A 6000-nucleotide genomic window follows, 5' to 3' on the forward strand; every position below is an offset into this window, starting at 1 on the left:
GTCTTGGGCATCTGTTTGACATTTTCTTACAGCTCATGATTTGGCTTTTGTTTGTTTGATTTGTTCTTTTGTTTTTTAAGTTGGAACCTCTCTCTGCAACAGAGTAAGAGATTCATAGAATGCTAAGTATGTTTTCAGAGTCTGTGGAGGCTTTTAGGAAGTGGGACATCTGGTTGACTGCTTATAAGTGAGGGAAGGAAGAACCGCCCAGGGGTTTTGGTATTGGTTGGCACTTCCATGTTTGATCAGAGTTATATCAAAGTTTGTGATAGGCTTTGAGTTACAATTGGTAATTGGCTGTAGTGTTTCACCCTGTGGTTGATAAGAGCAGAATTATCCTCTCTTCCTTTTCTTTCCTTTCTTCCATTCCTCCCTCTATGCCTCTCTTCCTTTTCACTTGAGCTATACCTCCAGCCAGAATTAAGCAAGTCTCAAAATCTTTATTTTTTAAAAAAACTTTATTTTACTCTGTTTTGCTTTGTTCAGCATATAATTTCAAAATGTATTTGTTATTTGTGGTAGGCATGATCACTTTGAATTTTGAAAGTAAATTATCTTCAGGAAGCATTTTGACCTCAAGCCAAAAAAAAAAAAAAAAAAAAGCAGTCTTATTTTTCAGAATGGCATGTAGCCATGGCTTTGGTGAAAATATGAAATTGCAAACACATGAATGAAGAGCTGTACCCAAAGGCTCTACCTGGCCACACTCTAGGAAACTTAAGGGCAAGGGATATGCAAGTTGAGTATTGCAGTATCTAGGTTTCCAAGGGATTCTAAATAGGGAAGGTATATTTCCAGCCAGGTTTGAGTTTATATATATGTGGAAATGGAGAAGACCTGGACCTGGCAACATGAACATGGCTAGGCTGATTAGACGGTAAGCATTGTTATCAGGACATTTCTGGCCCAATTAACATGAAACACTAGAAAGAATGCCAAAAGATTACTAAAGGAGAATTTTGAGCAGACAGCCTATGGGTAAGGTCTGGCAAGCACAGCTCAGTACATCCTGAAGCCTGGGCTTATTTCAGGAAGGATTGCCAAAGTATTGGTTTTTCTCCATTGCTTATGACCTTAGCTAGAGAGTAGGCTCTGAAAGCATGTGTCTTTTTGGTGGCAAGTATTACTCATTCAGAGTGACTCCCCAGCCCTTGAAATGTACTTTGAATGAGCAGGCTAGTGTTCTTGCTGTTACTCTTGTCTGCCTTCTTTTCCCAGGTACACTGATGTGAGGGCACCCAGGTTACTCTTGTTTTTTGGTATGCCTAGTTAAACTAGCAATTTCATTCTTCAGGGATCAGGCAGTTGGATGTTTATTTGGACACAATTCCTTGACATTTCTTTCTTCTTGTGTTTCTCCTTTCCTCCTTTATAAGTAGTTGAATATTGTCTTTCTTCTTGGAGTATATGCATGTTTTATTACAACAACATCCATACTAGACATATGTCTTCTTAATGAGAAGAGAAGGGTATAACCAAGACCCTAAATAGCCACATTTTTTATTAACAAGATCACTAAGAAGAAAGGTACTTACACAACAAAATCAAGAAAGGAACACTTTAGAATAAGTTGTTTGTTGGCCAAAGCTACTTAGAAGAAATTCTCTCCTGGTGGCCCAGAAGATCTTAGTATCCTCTTTCCCTGGGCACCAAGTTGAGGGGATGAACATCACTGATACAAATGCAAAGAAATGGCAGATGGAAGCGATTGCAGAATTGATGACTTAGGTTGTCAATGATTTTATCCTTTGTCCTGTGGGAAGTTCTGGAGCCAGGCCTGTGCTTGCTGTGTCATCTGCTGCATTCCCTATCTCTGTCACAGGAGATGCTCGTGGAGTGCTTCACAAGTCCATGGTGGGTCTGCTTGTATTTTTCCTTAGTCTCTTCATGTGTTCCTATTCCACTGCTATTTCCAGCATTTCTACCATTGCTCTCTTAATAGCCGTGACTGAGGGGGCAGCTTTAATCCTTCCTTGGTGTCAGGTGCAGATCCCTCTCTCCAGCTGCCTCTAAATAGAGAGTTTGTGAAGCCATATGGCTGTTTCTCATTTCTTGTTCTCTTGATATTTAAGAAAATCGCAATTTGCTCTTTTAAGAAATCAGAACATTTTTAACGGTATTTCAGCCAGCTTTTCTTGCTTAGGATAATATAAAATCTGGTTATAGTTAGGATGTTAGTACATTTCATATTGTTTAAGGATTTGAAAGTTGTTATTGAAATAAACCATAGCCTTAAGAACATCATAAACTTTCCCTAATACTTCTAGAAAGATTCTTTGCTTTGTATTGTACTTTCAAGTGTATTATTAATCCTAGTTCATGCTTGTGTCCCAAAGTATTATTTTAGGAATCTGGTTTCTTTACATAAAACAAATGCTGTATATGTTGCATGTATATATTCATGTTTCTTCTTCTTAGTTTGGGAAACTTCAGTGTCATCTTGTCTGGTAAGTGAGAATATAGCCCTGATCCAGTTGTTTGTAGCAAGGACTCATTGAATTAGTCAAATGGCCCCTGTATATCTCAGACCCACTAGTTTCTCCCAGGCAGAAAACATGAATATATGTATATATACAAGTATGAATAAATGAGAGAGAAGATGAGCCAAAGACCTGATGCCATTTGAAGATCCAGATCATGGCTTCTTGAAACTGATCTTTTACTGCTCCACAGGCATGGCTTCTTGTCAGCATGGAAAAATCTGTCAGAATGGCTGGGAGTGTAGCTAAATTAAAGAAACACTTGCCCAGGATGCACAAGTCCCTGGATGTAATCCTTAGCACTGTGGAAAAAAAGATATGCCATTGTCTAGATACTGGGGACAGTTTCGTTAAATTTAACTGCTTTTAAATGCATCCGTGGCTTTGAAAAAAAAAAGTTTTGGCGAAGATTGCCTGGTTAGCAAGTTCCAAAGGATAGACGTCTTTGCCAAGTGATATAATAGTGTTGTACCTTTCATTACCTGCAATGGTAAGAGCAACTTTGGCCACAGAATCAGGGGATCATGTGGAGTACATTCCTGTCTTCTGCCTCAGCGGGTCTTCTAGAGGCCTTTTCCCGTTTCCTTGGCTGACTGTCAGTACCTGATAAGTGAACCTAGATTTGGAATGTGAGGTTCCTGACACCCTTGCTTCTGTCTCCCAGCAGGCAGCTTCTATGTCTCCCAAGGGGAGACTCCCTGAGGAATCCTGAATCTTCCCTGAGATTTGAACTGCTCTATTACTGCTCTTCATAGGCTTCCCAAGTCACCAGAACTCTCCCCGCCTATATTCCCTTGTGTTTTCTCTCCTCCTTCTGTTTAGCTTATGAAAGCAGATCCCTGTGATTATTCTGATGTGATTTGTTGAGTTATTGAAACCCCAGCCCTCTTCTCCAAATTGTCTGTCAATCATTTTTCTTTCTCAGATTTGCATTTCTTTTTCCAGATCTTCACTGTACATAATGATAATTAGTACAATTAGAAGACTATTGTATTTGTTTCAGAAATTAGAATAAATATTTCTGAATTATCACAGAGCAGGCATTCAGGTGGCAGTAGCCTAGGGCAGAGCAATGGAGTTTTAGGGAGGTGAACAAGATGTAAGTCTCCCTCTTCTGTAATGAGGGAACTGGATGGAGGTCTTTGAGTAGGTACAGTTTCAGTATGGGAGGGATTTAGCCAGCTAGACTGTGATGAGTCATAGACATGAATGGCTTCGGGTCCTCCATGCCTACTGCTCAGTCTCTGAAAAACGTTCCAGCTTGTGCCACTTTTCTTTGCCATTTGTTTATTCACATAACATTTATGGGAAGATTATGATGGTAGTAATGTTCTGCCATACGCAGCTCTCTTGTTTATTGGTACATCATGAGATCATGCTGGCTATTCTTCCCATTCCCCACAACACCCTCCCCCCCCCTTTAAATCTAAGAGTCATTCTGGTCTGCTTGCCTATTTCTGACAGAGAATACCTGAGGTCTGAGGGCTTGGGTGGTAGTGCACTTTTCTAGCATTTTAAGTAATTGATTGGATAAAATTTGTTCTATCTGGGGTCCCCTAAACATACCTGGGAGTAGGTATGCTTGTTGGCAGTTTTACTTGCACTTTTAGTACATGATTATTATAACTGAGACTTAAAACTAAACACTTTGTCACAAACATTGTTCCTGCCATTGCCTGCAGACAGGGTCGCCAGTCCTCTAGCATGCCAGTCCTCTAGCATTCTCAGTCAGGAGCAAACAAGCAGAGGCAAAGGCACTAAGATGCTTCTTGTTTTCTCTATAGCTGTTCTGCTCCCAGTGGCCATTCCACTGAATGAACTGAAACCTGCAAGTTCCCTGGCAGCTCCCTCCTTTGGGCTCTTCTAACACTCTTCTCAATATGATGCTCTGTGGCTGCTTGCTTGCTGTGCTCTTTTAGCTTCCTTCTCGGCTCCTTATTATAGCTTCCTTCTCGGCTCCTTATTATAGCTTCCTTCTCGGCTCCTTATTATAGCTTCCTTCTCGGCTCCTTATTATAGCTTCCTTCTCGGCTCCTTATTATAGCTTGCTTGCTGTGCTCTTTTAGCTTCCTTCTCGGCTCCTTATTTTATAATCCTGAGCTCCTTGGCAATGAGACAGGAAGAACACTTTCCTTCTCCTTCTCTCCCTCCTATGCTCACTAGACTTCAGCCCTCCTCCTCCCATTCTTTTCTCCTTATCCACCTATAGACCTCTCTTTCTCTCTCTGGTCTACTCAGAATCATGCCAGTTCATTGTCATGACAGCAAGTGGACCAGTTGTCATATCCGCTGGCACATACATTATGTTACCTTAGAACTCATAGATGCACCAGTGAGATAGCTCTTTGGTGAAGGCATTTGCTACCAAATATGGCAGATCTCTGGGACCCACATGGTGGAATGAGAGAGTCAACTTCTATAAGCTGTTTTCTGACCTCTACATGCACACTGTGGCCTATGCATGAATGGATACACACACACACACACACACACACACACACACACACACACACACAGAGAGAGAGAGAGAGAGAGAGAGAGAGAGAGAGAATGAATGAGAATTAATAAAACCCATAATATAATAAAAAAGATTAGAGAAACATGGCTCTGGGCAGATCCACAACAGGAATATGTTGAGCATGTATTCTTCCTAGCATGCAATGGTCTATGCCTATGTCAAAAGCTCTTAGTCTGGTACTTCACATTCCTAATATTTCCTAATACTGGAAGAAAATGCAGTTTGCATTTGGTTAAACTGCAAGACAAACCTGTGTCCCAGCTGACACACTTGACTGGAAACCTCCAGTGTATCTGACTTCTCACCCATCAGAAGCTCTAGTGAGCAATGACATGCTTTGATTTAAAGGGGAGGGAGATATGAAAGGGGAGGGAGAAATTTATTATAGATGGAATTATTATAAAAAATACTCAAGATGTTAGATTCTAGACAAAAGTTAATATTAAAAAATTTCCAGTTGAAACCTTCTAGCTAGGCACAGCTAACCTAGAGTATTCTTTTATTTTATAGATGAAATTATTGACGCTCAGATAAATGACTTGTTTTTTCAGGGGCCCAGAAGTTAGTAGGTTTATAAATGAAAGTTATTTGTGCCTGTAGCAAGGAAGACATCCCTAACAGGCTATATTTGAAAAAGAGCAAGCCGGAGTCCATTGGTTTAATTTTTCCTGTAACAACGGTGCTCATTGCCCATCTAGTTCATACTTCCCCTTTCTCATTCCTACATTTTCATCTTGACATCTATACCCTTGCCAGATACCTTGTAATTTGAGTGAAATTTATCCTAGGGGCAGAGTGAGGTCTTATTTGTTGTATGTAAGTTTGTTGACACACTTACTTGCCTTATGCTAGTAGGACTTAATGCAGCAATGGAAATCTTCTAGCTCTAAGAAGTTGATTCTCTCATCCAGTATTAGGAGATACTAGGAATGTGAATGGCTAGTGCTGTAACCACAGAGGCTATTGACCACTTGAACCAGGACTAGTATGGCTGAGAGGCTA

General features: G+C 40.5%; 1 protein-coding gene across 3 annotated transcripts in view; it reads left to right on the forward strand.

Moving 5' to 3' along the window:
* Dis3l2 (DIS3 like 3'-5' exoribonuclease 2) overlaps positions 1–6000 on the forward strand; it is a 314214-nt gene that overhangs the window by 104345 nt on the left and 203869 nt on the right. The window lies entirely within an intron of this gene.

The sequence above is a fragment of the Grammomys surdaster genome, unplaced genomic scaffold (assembly GCF_004785775.1).
Source record: "Grammomys surdaster isolate TR1022 unplaced genomic scaffold, NIH_TR_1.0 125846, whole genome shotgun sequence".
NCBI lineage: Eukaryota > Metazoa > Chordata > Mammalia > Rodentia > Muridae > Grammomys > Grammomys surdaster.